The sequence below is a fragment of the Pleurodeles waltl genome, chromosome 4_1 (genome assembly GCF_031143425.1).
Source record: "Pleurodeles waltl isolate 20211129_DDA chromosome 4_1, aPleWal1.hap1.20221129, whole genome shotgun sequence".
NCBI classification, from domain to species: Eukaryota; Metazoa; Chordata; class Amphibia; order Caudata; family Salamandridae; genus Pleurodeles; species Pleurodeles waltl.
In genome coordinates this window covers 267,425,713-267,439,714 of record NC_090442.1, presented here as the reverse complement: position 1 = coordinate 267,439,714, position 14,002 = coordinate 267,425,713, and the positions used below count along the sequence as shown (strand labels likewise).

At 42.4% G+C, this 14,002-nt stretch overlaps 1 protein-coding gene across 1 annotated transcript in view; it reads right to left on the bottom strand.

Annotated features, from left to right (window-relative positions):
* SHISAL1 (shisa like 1) overlaps window positions 1-12,111 on the bottom strand; it is a 644,593-nt gene extending 632,482 nt beyond the window's left edge. The window contains exon 1 of the mRNA XM_069228280.1: window positions 11,311-12,111. The gene's annotated coding sequence lies outside the window, so the exon portion shown is untranslated. The remainder of the gene's footprint in view (window positions 1-11,310) is intronic.
* Window positions 12,112-14,002: the final 1,891 nt, after the last annotated feature.

The following is a 14,002-nucleotide window of genomic DNA, read 5'->3' as shown; positions in this document are numbered from 1 at the left end:
TTCCAGTCATTGGTGTGGAGCAGGGACTAAGCACTGATTGTTTCAACGTGATCAGTGGCCGTCCACTGCTCCCAACTTGATGGAAGTACTGTTTTGTTCTTTTTAACTTCTAATGCCCTGCAAACTGAAGGTATGTGACCAGCAAAAACGTGCCCAGCAGGACAAACAATGTTGCAAAACGGGGGGCGTGGCTTGGACGGAGAAGCACATGGGTGCTTGACTCCGTCTCTCCCGGCGATGTGGAGCAATTTTTTATCATTTCTGCCACTCCAAGATCAGCAGATGTTTGGCAATTACAAGATTGCAATGTCAGAAAGATTCCTGCCACACATGATAGCCCATACCTCCGAAGATACCCTTCTAACATAGGAGTAATTGTAACTCTTGTTTTTTCTAGTGATGCTACCTTCATTATAGGCCCTCTATGACCCTTATTTTTGATGCATTATTACGCATCTTTATGATATAACATACAATTATGACAAATACTAATACGATAGACAATATCAATATTGTATCTTTGAATGTTAGGGGTAGTAATTATCCAATAAAACAAAGAAAAATAATGAATTATCTGTACAAAACCAAAGGGGATATTATTCTCCTCCAAGATTCAAGGATTCCAGAGACAGAAGCTCTCAAAATGAAAAACATTTGGATTAGTGATGTACAATGTTCTCCGGCAATCCACAAAAAAATGGTGTAATCACACCGATCTCCAAAAAAGCCAATTCATTTCTGAATCCTATATCTCTGATGCAGAGGGGAGATGGGTCATAACAACTCTAAAGAAAGATTAGACTAGATTATGATTATATGTTGTCAATATATATGGCCCAAATATTGATGACTGTGATTTCTGGAATACAATTTCCCGAAAATTAGGCCAGCTACCTATTAATGATCATCTAATTGTAGCTGGAGATGTTCAACCTCCCACTAGATACCACAATAGATAGACAATCCACTTGTAATTATAGCCTGCCTAAATCACATAAGATCATAAAGGATATTTGCACTAAATATCACCTTAAAGATACATGGAGACTCCAACACCCTGACTTGAGAGATTATACCTTTTATTCTCCTCCTCGTAATTCATACATGAAAATAGACTATATCCTCATCTCTGGTTCCCATACTCACCTTATTGACCAAACAAATATTTCACCATTAATAAGTTCTGACCACGCATGCATCAATACACTACTAACTGGGACCAACTCTAGAACCTGTATCAAGAAATGGTGTTTCAACAATAAGATTTTAAACGACCAAGAGAATATAAAGAGAATTGAAAAGTCAATTTCTGACTTTCTTGCGAATAACTCCTCCCCGGTCCCTGGGTTCCATTAATGTTAAAGTGGGGGTCCACAGAAACTAAAAGGTTGGGAACCACTGCTCTATAGCACTCTGCTGGGTCCCTCCTTCTCTATAATGATTCCTCCTAATAAGGATATACTTTCCCAAGATCGAATTTAAGGTTTACTCGTTGTATTGTCTGATTACCTTTTTACACCCACCAAAGGTGAATTGGTACAGTGATAGGGATACTTTGAGAGCCAATAGGTGAGACTGAACCACCTTATTGATTTTCTCATCACATTACCTGTCAAGGATAGTTCATATTCACTAATTGTCCACTAAAGTTATATTCTTGTTAACTGACAGTATACGATCATACATATTCTGTTTAGTTTGGTTAGAATTGGATTGTATATCCTGCTGAACAGGTTACATGTGATAGTTTCACCTTGCCATTTTCTGCATGTTATACTAAATTATTTATATCACATGTGTTATCCATGTACCCAAGCTTCGGTAGATTTCCAAGTCACAGATATAGATGTATATATGTGAACTTGCCTCTGAATATCAACCACGATAGCGGCCTACGATGTGCACATTACAATGTATACTCTGAGTTGCCTTGAGGGATGTTCGCTCTTCTTTGTCGCCCACTCCATGGCGTTTGTGGAAAGTTGGGGGGTGGGACATAGGGGTGGGGATGGTGTTGTTATTATTTTTACTTTTACATTTTTTATTCTTCATCTTCTTTTCTTTTCCTCCTTTCTCTCCTTTACACATATTAGCTGGAAATCTTAGGGCAGTTACGACTGCGATACTCACACTAGACTTAAATTATTTTATTCAATATAGCATTTCTAGGACCTCATCTCACAAGACTATAGACAATACGCATTTTGATCCCTACACATATAACACCTACTGGATTATTTTACTTTATTGTGAAAGCAGGACTGATAAACATATTCAACTGATGTATTTCAATGATAGCCCATACCTCCGAAGATACCCTTCTAACATAGGAGTAATTGTAACTCTTGTTTTTCTAGTGATGCTACCTTCATTATAGGCCCTCTATGACCCCTATTTTTGATGCATTATTACGCATCTTTATGATATAACATACAATTATGACAAATACTAATACGATAGACAATATCAATATTGTATCTTTGAATGTTAGGGGTAGTAATCATCCAATAAAACAAAGAAAAATAATGAATTATCTGTACAAAACCAAAGGGGATATTATTCTCCTCCAAGATTCAAGGATTCCAGAGACAGAAGCTCTCAAAATGAAAAACATTTGGATTGGTGATGTACAATGTTCTCCGGCAATCCACAAACAAATGGTGTAATCACACCGATCTCCAAAAAAGCCAATTCATTTCTGAATCCTATATCTCTGATGCAGAGGGGAGATGGGTCATAACAACTCTAAAGAAAGATTAGACTAGATTATGATTATATGTTGTCAATATATATGGCCCAAATATTGATGACTGTGATTTCTGGAATACAATTTCCCGAAAATTAGGCCAGCTACCTATTAATGATCATCTAATTGTAGCTGGAGATGTTCAACCTCCCACTAGATACCATAATAGATAGACAATCCACTTGTAATTATAGCCTGCCTAAATCACATAAGATCATAAAGGATATTTGCACTAAATATCACCTTAAAGATACATGGAGACTCCAACACCCTGACTTGAGAGATTATACCTTTTATTCTCCTCCTCGTAATTCATACATGAAAATAGACTATATCCTCATCTCTGGTTCCCATACTCACCTTATTGACCAAACAAATATTTCACCATTAATAAGTTCTGACCACGCATGCATCAATACACTACTAACTGGGACCAACTCTAGAACCTGTATCAAGAAATGGTGTTTCAACAATAAGATTTTAAACGACCAAGAGAATATAAAGAGAATTGAAAAGTCAATTTCTGACTTTCTTGCGAATAACTCCTCCCCGGATGTACACATACAAACTCTTTGAGACGCTCTTAAAGCAACCTTAGGAGGTACATTAATAGAAATGAAAACTAGAATCAAAAGGCCAAAAATAAATCCCTATTGGAATTGAAGATTGAGATTAGTCTCTTAGAATCCAAAACACTGGACAAACAGATCCTCACCAAACTTATCACAAAGAAATATAAATAGAATAGAATACTCAGCGAATGAGCAGGTTTATGGATCAATAAATTTAAAGACCTTAAACTCTGGGAGGCCAACAAATCAGGAAAGATGCAAGCATCATACCTTAAACACAAACAAAAGAACATAACTTCAATCAAAGAAAAGCTGAACTCCAACCACACCAAACCCCAACAAATTATAGACACATTTAGACAATTTTATATGGAGCTATACTCTTTGGATAACCAAATTACAGTCGGACAATGTAAAGAGTATTTAAATAAATTACTGATCCCTAAACTATCTGAAGAAGATAAAGAAGTACTAGCCAAACCAATCTCTACAACTGAGATTACTGAGGCTATTAACACACTAAAAGATAATACGGCCCTGGGACCCGATGGTTTCAAGGCCAACTTTTACAAAACATTCCCAACTCCCTTCAACCCACTCTATCAGAAGTATACAAACCATATGCCTCCGCTAGGAAAATTAACACTACATCCACTGAAGCAAACATAGTTGTCATTCCCAAAGATGGGAAAGATCTACTACTACCAAAGAATTACAGACCAATCTCGCTAATACATCTCGATTGTAAAATCTATGCAAAAATTCTAGCCAAATGACTTAACCTTTACCTCCCGAAGCTAATCAGTAACTCCCAAGTAGGGTTTTTAAAAAACAGGATGGCCACTGATAATTCCCGCCTACTATGCCATGTCATAGAAAGAGCCCGGAAATTGTCCTCGGCATCCATTGCTGTAGAAAACGAGAAGGCTTTTGACAAAGTCTCTTGGACATTCTTAGAACAGACCCTGTGATTTTTTTATCTCAGAGATGACTTCATAAGAATGATCATGGCCATGTACTGTAACCCCAGAGCATCTATCTCCATAAATGGCCTGGTATCCCTAACATTTAACCTTGAAAAAGGAACAAGACAGGGTTGCCCACTTTTGCCCTTTTCTACTAGCTCTCGAACCACTACTTTTAGAATTTAACAGTAATCCTCAAATATCAGGAATAGATTTTTATGGGAAAACAATCAAACTGGCGCATTACGCAGATGACATCTTAATCCTTTCCGATGACCCTCACTCATCCATACAGGCACTTATGGACACAATTGAACACTACTCACGAATCTCAGGATACAAACTAAATACAGACAAATCTGAGGTGAAATCACTGAACCCGTTAGGTTCTAAAACGTAAAATAGGGGACTCAGGACTAATCTGGCAGTTGAACTACATAAAATACTTAGGAATCAAGTTTGGGTCGGATCTAATTGACACTCTAAACCATAATGAAAATCTATCCCTTCAAAAAATTAAACATTTATTAGAAGACTGGTCACCAAAATGTATCACCTGGTGGGGTCGCATCGAAACGATAAAGATGATGATATCCCCATTGGTTAACTACCTTATAAGTATGCACCCTCTATCACGCACTGACGACTTCCACTATAAACTGGATAAAATGATCAATCATTTTATATTGCAAGGCAAAAGACCCAGAATAGCCTTACACAAATTAAGACTACCCAAGAATCTGAGTGGCCTCAACCTTATTTTAAAAACTACCAATCAGTCTTTCTTGCTAAACAAGGAACCTATTGGCTCTCACCCCAAGAACACTACACTCCACTATGGCTTGAAGTGGAGAAAGCAATTTTGGGAAATTTAGACCCAGCAAACCTATCACATCTACTGACAAACACATACCATACTCTAAATATATCTTTAAGAATAGCAAAAGCACATTACTCTTAATTGACAATAAATTGCAATCTGAACAGAAATCCTCCAATCTTGCCTCTCTTTGGTACAACCCAAATATTGAGTATAAAGGTGAGATTCTTCATTGGCAGACATGGATAAATAAAGGTATTTATTACTCCAAACAATTAGGCACACCCTCCAACCCTTTTTCCTTTGCGAATTTACAAGAAACGGGAATTCTATAATTTTCTTAAAATTAAAGATGCACTGACTAAATCTCACTCTCTCCACGATGACCCTTCTGTCCTACCACTACTTTGGAAAATCTCCAAACTTGGGCACCAGGTATCTATAATTTATCATTTTCTCCAACCACAAGCTACCAAAAAATTCAGAAAGACTCTAGAACTCTGGAATGGCCACTCACAATCTGAAATTAAAGATCCAGAGTGGATACAAATTTGAATATCAATAAACTTACATACAATTACTCCTATACTCTCACAAACCAAATACACAATATTTATTGGACGCCTTCACATCTACACACAATGAACATAGCAGGTACACCTACATGTTGGAACTGCCATGAAGAAAAAGGAGACCTACCTTACCTGATTTTTTAATTGCAGACAGGTCAAAAAATTCTGGAATTAAGTCCTTTTTATTTATTTCCAAACTTTTCCAAATTAAACCAAACAATTTCTCATACTTAATCACGGGCTTCCTAAATCCTAATATCAAAAATGAACTGGACCACCTACTTCTTGACCTTCTGCTCACAGCAGCAATCAAATCAGTTACCACTAATTGGAAATCCACACATAAAACCGCTTTTACATCATGGTTAAATTGGATAACTCAAATCCGCGGATAACACTGCTCTCCAATGTTTTCCGTGGAAAGCACATGCACACCACATATGGGGCTCCTTGGATAAATTCCTTGCTACCAACAAACCACCATGAACAAATCCCCATATCTCATTCCAAAAGACACCTTTATCTATTTAATCTTCAACCCTTATATCATATTCAGTAACCTGTAACTAATAGCAATATCATGCTGAATCTTACTCTATGTCTTCTCCCTCTCTCTTTACGTTCCTCGCTCTCTTTTATCTTCTCTCTTCTCTGTATTACTTTACCTAATATAATAAAGGCTTGATCATGTATGTATATGGGATTTGATTTCTTTTATTTACTCTTTACATTTGCCAAAGACAAACAATATGTGTACAGAATTCTGTTTTTCTTTCTACGTTTTGTTAAATTACAAAAGAATAAAAACCTTTATTGAACAAAAACTAATATTGCAAAACAACATTGTTTGTTTATTATGTGTCACTTCTGAACTGATGCTTTAACACACAATCATGCAGTACACTCCAGTCCCCACCTCACCTCACCCCAATCCACCCCACCCCACCCCACTCCAATCCAAACCACACACCCCAATCCAGTCCACTCCAGCCCACCCACTCCAATCCTTTCAACCTAACCCACCCCAATCTAATTGGCCTCATTCCAACTGGAGTGCATTTCTACTCCAATGCAAAACAATCAGCCCTACTCCAATGCAAAACAATCAGCCCTACTCCAATCCAAAACATTCTGCCCTACTTCAATCCAAAACAATATGCCCCACTCCAATCCAAAATGATATGCCCTACTCCCATCTACTCCACTTCAATCTGCCCCACTCCAATCCAAAACAATCTCCCCCACTCCGATCTGCTCAAATCCAAAACAATCGGCCCCACTACAATCTGCTGCACTCCAATCCCCAAAAATCCCCCCCACTCCAATCTGCCCCACTGCAATCCAAAACAACCTCCCTCACTCCAATACAAAACAATTTGCCCCTCTCTAATCTGCCCAACTCCAATCCAAAACAATCTATCCCACTCTAATCCACCCCGTTCCAATCTGACACATTACAATCCAAAACAATCTGCCCCACTCCAATCCACCACACTCCAGTCCAAAACAATCTGACCCACTCCAATCTGCCACACTCTAATCTAAAACAATACACCCCACTCAAATCCAATCCTCCTCACTTTACCCCAATCCTATCCATCCCACTCCATCCCAATTCACACCACTTGAATCCATCCCACTCCCATCCAATCCACCCCACACCAACCCAATCCCCACCACTCAAATCCACCCTAATGCAATCTGCCCCACTCCAGTCCGCCCCACTCCAATCCGAAACAATCTGCCCCACCCCAATCCAAAACATTCTGCCCCACTCCAATGCAAAACAATATGCCCCACTCCAATCCAAAATGATGTGCCCTACTCCCATCCACCCCACGTCAATCTGCCCCACTCCAATCCAAAACAATCCCCTACACTCTGATCTGCTAAAATCAAAAACAATTGGCCCCAATGCAATCTGCTGCACTCCAATCCCAAAAAATCCCCCCACTCCAATCTGCCCCACTGTAATCCAAAACAACCTGCCCCACTCCAATACAAAACAATCTGCCCCACCCCAAGCCAAAACACTCTGTTCCACTCCAAACCACCCCATTCCAATCTGCCCCATTCCAATCCAAAACAACCTGCCCCACACCAGTCCACCACACTCCAGTCTACCCACTCCAGTCCAAAACAATCTGTCCCACTCCAATCCACCCCACTCAAATCTGCCACATTCTAATCCAAAACAATACACTCCACTCAACTATAATCCTCCTCACTTTGCCCCAATCCTATCCATCCCACTCCAACCCAATCCCCACCACTCCAATCCACCCTAATATAATCTGCCCCACTCCAGTCCGCCCCACTCCAATCCAAAACAATCTGCCCCACTCTAATCCAAAACAATCGGTCCCACTCCAATCTGCCCCACTCCAATGCATATTAGCCTGCCACACTCCAATCTGCCCCATTTCAATCCAAAACAACTTGCCCAATTCCAATCCATTTCAATCTGCCCCAATCCAATCTGCCTACCTCTAGTCTGTCCCACCTTAATCGAAACCAATCTGCCCCACTCCAAACTCCCCCGCTCTACCCTACCTCTTTCCAATCCCAAACAAGCTACTCCAACCCAAAACAATCTGCCCCACTCCAGTTTGCTCCAATCCAATCTAATTCACCTCCTCCAATCCAATACACCCCACTTCATCCCAATTCACCACACTCCAATCCACCACGAGCCACCCCACTACCAACCAGTCCTCCCCACACCAATCCAATTCACCCCATACCAATCTAATACACCCCAATCCTGCCCAGTCCAGTCTACCCCACTCCAATCCAATGCACCTCCCAAATCCAAAAATCCACCCCACCCACCCAATCCACTCCAGTCCAGTCCATCCCAGTAAAATCCACCTCACTGGAGTACAATCACCCTTACTACAGTCTGATCCACCCCACTCCAACCCACCCCAATCAACCCCTCCCCACTACAGTCCATAGCACCTGATTCCAATCCAACCCACCCCACTCCCGTGCCATCCAACCCACTCCAATCCACCCCTCTCCAACCAAGTGCACCTCTACCCAATCCATCTCACTCCAATAAAACCCACTTTATCCACCCTACTCCAGTCCAATCCAGTCCACATTAATCCACCCTACTCTAGTCCAATAAACCCTACTCCAAATTACCTTAATCTACCCCACTCCAATCCAGTCCACCTCTCTCCAATTACTCAACCTGACACCAATCCAATCCACCCACCTCCAATCCAATCCACCCCACTTCAATCTAATTTACCCCACTCCAATCCAACCCACCCACTCCAATCCAATTTGCCCCACTCCAATCCACCACACTCCAATCCAGTGATTCCAGTCCACCCCACTTCAAAGCAATCCACCTCACTCCAGCCCAATTGAATCCACCCCACTCCAACTGAATCTGCCTTAGCTGAATTAAATTCACCCCTCCCCAACCCTATCACTTCAATCCAAACCACCCTGCCCAATCCAATCTAATCCACCCCAAACCAATCTAGTCCACTTTGCTTCAATCCACCCCATCCCAGTTCAGTCCACCCCACTCCATTCTAATCCATTCACCCCACTCCACCCAATCCACCCTACCTCATTGCAATCCATCCCACTCCAGTCCACCCCAATTCAGTCCACCCCACCCCACTCCAATCACTCTCACCTCAATGCAGTCTACCCCACTCCAATCCACCCCAATCCACTCCATCTCAATCCAAACTGCCACACCCCAATCCAATCCACTCCTCCGGACTCCATCCCACTGCGGCCTACCACACCCCAATCCACCTCACCGAATTGCAATCCATCCCACTTTAATCCACCAGACTCCACCCCCATTCCAATCCACCCCACGCACTCCAGTACACCACACTCTACTCATATCCACCCCACTCTATCCCAATCCAGTCCACCTCACCCCATCCCAGTTAAATCCACCCCACTCCAACCAATCCAGTCCACCCACTCCAATCCAATCCACCCCACTGCAATCCAGTCCAAGGCACTCCAATCCAACCCACCCCACTCCAATACACCCGACCTCACTCCAATCCAATCTACCCCACTTGAGTCAAGTCCACACCACTTCAGTCCAACCCACCACACTGGAATCTAGTGAATCTAATACACCTCAATCCAATACAATTCACCCCACTCCAGTCCAATTTAATCTACCCCACTCCTGCCTAATCCACCCCTCCCCAGCCCCATCACTCCAATCCAAACCACCCAGCCCAATCCAATCTAATCCACCCCATTTGAATCCACCCCAATCCAGCCCACCTCACACCATTTCAATCCACCTCCTCCTCTTATTCCACCCCACTCTGCCCCACTAAAATCCACACTACACCACGCCAGTTCAACCCAACATACCTCACCCCAATCCATCCCACTCAAATCCAATCCACCCCATATAGTCCACCCCACCCCATTTCAATTCAGTCCAACCCACTCCAATCCATCCACCCCACCCTACTCCACCTCAGTGCAATCTACCCCACTCCAATACACCCCACTCAAACCCATCCCACTGCAGCCCACCAAACCCCAATAAAATCCACCCCACCTGATTTCAATTTATGAACTCCAATCAACCCCACTCCACCCCACTCTAATCCACCCCACTCACTCCAGTCCACCACACTCTATTCCAATCCACTCCACTCTATCCCAATCCAATGCTCCTCATCCCAGTTAAGTCTACCCCATTCCATTCCAATACAATACAAGCCACTCCAATCCAATTCACCCGACTCAAATCCAATGCACCTCACTCCAATCCAGTGAATCCAATCCACCCCTCCCCACTCTTATCACTCGAATCCAAACCACCCAGCTCAATCGAATCTGGTCCTCCCCATTCAAATCCACCCCAGTCGAATCCACCTCACCGCATTTCCATGCATCCCACTCTAATCCAGTCCACCTCACACCAATCTACTCCACTTATTCCACCAACTCTACCATATTCCAATCCACCCCAATCTACTCCATTCAAATTCACTTCACTATCTCAATCCACTCTAACTCTCTCCACCCTATTCCACCCCACTCTACTCTACTGCACTCTCTGCCACTGACCCACTGAACTCTAACGCCCTCTGCTCAACTCTATGACACTCTACTCCCCTTACTCCACTCTACCACACTCCAACAAATCCACTCTACGATACTCAACTCCCCCACTGCACTCTGGCATTCCACACCACTAACTTTCACCCACACTGTACAGCAGCCACAGTGGTATACAACATGGCAAAATACATTGCCAAATCCAATTGCTCTTGTATAGGCGAAATAATTTGACTTTGCCAATGCTCGTTTGTTTTTTTCAACTGTATGAGACAACGAGCCTGATGTAACAAACGGGTTTACCCATTATGCATCTACGGAAACTTGCCTTGATACATCATTGTCAAAGGTCACTGGCGCTAAGAAGGGTAATTCAAGGCGCAAAGTGAGAGCTGCTTCCCAATATTGGAATAGGTGTGCGTCCTCTGTAAGAGCGCGCATGCATACCAGCTGGTTATGCACTTTATGTCGTGAGATGAGAGGCCAATGACACATTTTTTAAATAAAAGTACACAATGAAACATTTTTTATGAAAGTACATTTTTTTAAATAAAGAATAACTCACACGCCATGATTTTAAGATGTTCAATGTTCTCGAAAATGTCCAGCCAGTGACAAATGGCAAACGGCAAGATCAAAAACAAAAGTTCCTTTGATTTCCTAGTTGGATTTCGCTTAAGCAGACTGGCAGGCTGCGCTGTACTGAGCTGTTTGCCATCAAGGTTGAAAAATACCCAGTGAAAAGAAAGACTCGACTTGTCATAACAGACCTCTACGAGAAGGAATGTTGTCAGCATTTAATGCCGTCTGTAGTGCTGTTCTTCAACGATTTCAGATTGCAACCGGCTTCCACCTTCCGAGTGGATTATAAAGCAGTAAGGAGGGGCGGTGTTGCACGCCACGGAGCGTCTACATTAGGGGACACCTTCTTTTGAGGATGTTGTAGACTCTTAGCAATTCTAGGTTAAATCCCTCAGGAAAAAGATATCGCTGTACATGTTGGTTCGGGGGAATTGATGGCTATAAAAATATAAAACGCCGCTTGTCGGCTGTCAGAAAGGCAGGATCTTCCGTTCCAAAATTATCAGCAAACCGCTAAAGGTGTTCGTAAATATTTACACCGGTAATGCATCGGACCACGCACTTGGTATAACGTGTTCTCGGTAAAAGCCTTTTCAACCCTTTCAGATACCTAAACGAAGTTCCATTTCTGGGTTTCTTTTTTACGCTTTTCGTTAGTTTCTGGTGTGAGGTGAGCTCCATGAGCGAGTTTACTAATCTATTTTTGTTGCTCCTTGCGCAATTTACTACAGACGAAATTGCTAATGAAGGCACGGTTACTATGGCAAAGTGTGAGCCTGCGTGCGGTACGACCAGACTTCAATTAGTGCTAAAACCAAGCACTTCGAGCGCGCGCATGCGTCGGATCCGAGGAGACGCCCGGGCAGCATCTCCTAGGAGCGAATGACGCAGGTGTCTGCTCTTCGCCCCGCACCCACTGGCCGCGCGCGGTGCCATTTCAGGCAAGATTAAGGGCGCGCAGGTCACCGGAGATCCAGATAGAAACCGTCGACAGGGGAGTGGTAAAAGGGTTGGGGGCACCAAGAACGGTCTTCATGCTAAGTCCAACAGTGCATGTAGACGAGGTGTTATTTCACTTGCTGCTTTGGGGGTTCACAGTTTACACACCCCTTCTGCTCACCAAATTTGCGTTCTGGAACACTCGAACAGCACTTGCGCATGGGAGGACTGGGTATTGAGTGCAAATCTGCAAGTGTAACAGTACTCCGTATTTTTGACAGTGTGCGCTCTGGTGTGTTTGTAGATAGGTTTCTCTTTAGTTTGTCGCCATATGCTCGTGATTGCTATATTTGTGCGTCAGTCTTTACGCGCACGCGTGTAAGTGTGCGGTGTATATTTATCTGCGTACCCGTTTGTCTACCTGTGTAGTGTATTCGTCTATCTGTGGGGTGTCTACTTTGTTACTTGTACTTTGCGGAAACTTATGCATCATTTTCAATGTCGAAAATACATATTTCTACTGAAATGTAATACTTGAGCAAGGCGGGTGACTCACTCTTTGAAGAAAAACATCTCTCTGTGAGAAAAATATACACATAGTATATAAAACACTTGTAATGTGGGTCACCCTGTTTACAAAACATATTTTTGCAAGAAACATAGGTAACCACTGTACTGTAAATACTACAAAGTGGGTCACTCTATTTACAAAAAAATAGTTCCGGGAAAAGGCAAATTCGGTCATGTCTGAGTTTAAGTATGTAAACTGTGTGTTTTTCTAAACATTTCTTCCAGAGGCATTTGTTATTATTATCGTGACCCCAGTGTCGATTCCGTGGCGCAGAGGGTAGGCAGAATCTCCATACAGTGTAATAAAATCTTAAATAAACACAACAAGTTCCCGCCATAGTCCCTTCTTGTGTTCCGTTGAAGAGCAGCCAGAGTTGAACAGCGGGATGAGGTTTATCCGATGACTCACGCTTTTCCGCACAGTGTGTGTTTCACGAGTTCATTCAGGGGTTTGGGATCTGTTATGCAATATATGTTTAATTTAGATTAAAAATAATATAGCATTACACTTGGATTTAATATGTTTATGTGTGCGAGGTATGATGTTTACACCATTGCATAATTATTACGTGTTTCTCCTTTATTGTTCAAGCACACCAGGACCCCCAGAAGTCTGCTTGTGCTCATCAGGACATTTTATAGTCCAGAAAATGAGTGTGTAATTTATAGATTTTAAGTAGTGTGAGAAAGAGACCTATTGTAATTTGTAGCTTAGTAAAATATACATTTGAAGGCTGAACATGGCAGTGTATTCTTTTATTCCCCTTAAAATTACTTCATTTTTAGGTCTGGGTGTTGTCAGCACTGGTTCCTCTGTTTGCTTCTACTGGCTCCCTCCCTAGTATAGCTCTCCAATGTGCAAACGCCACGTGTTAATCTATTATTCCCATACCTATTGACTTTGCCAAAGTTTGTTTCAGATGTGAGACTGCAAGACTAAGCTTTTTATTGCACGACCTCCCGGATTATAAACGTTACCTTCTCCTTCACTTTGTTATCATTACTAACACGAGGCGCGGGCAACTCTTATCTAGTCACCTGTTGCCAAACTTGGAAACACAACTTGGTGGTTGAAGTCCCCATCTCCCTAAGACCCAACCCAACCGCATCTGTTTTTTTTTCTGGCCGCAGCACACTCCCCACTGTGCGCTCACTGGATGGCCCAT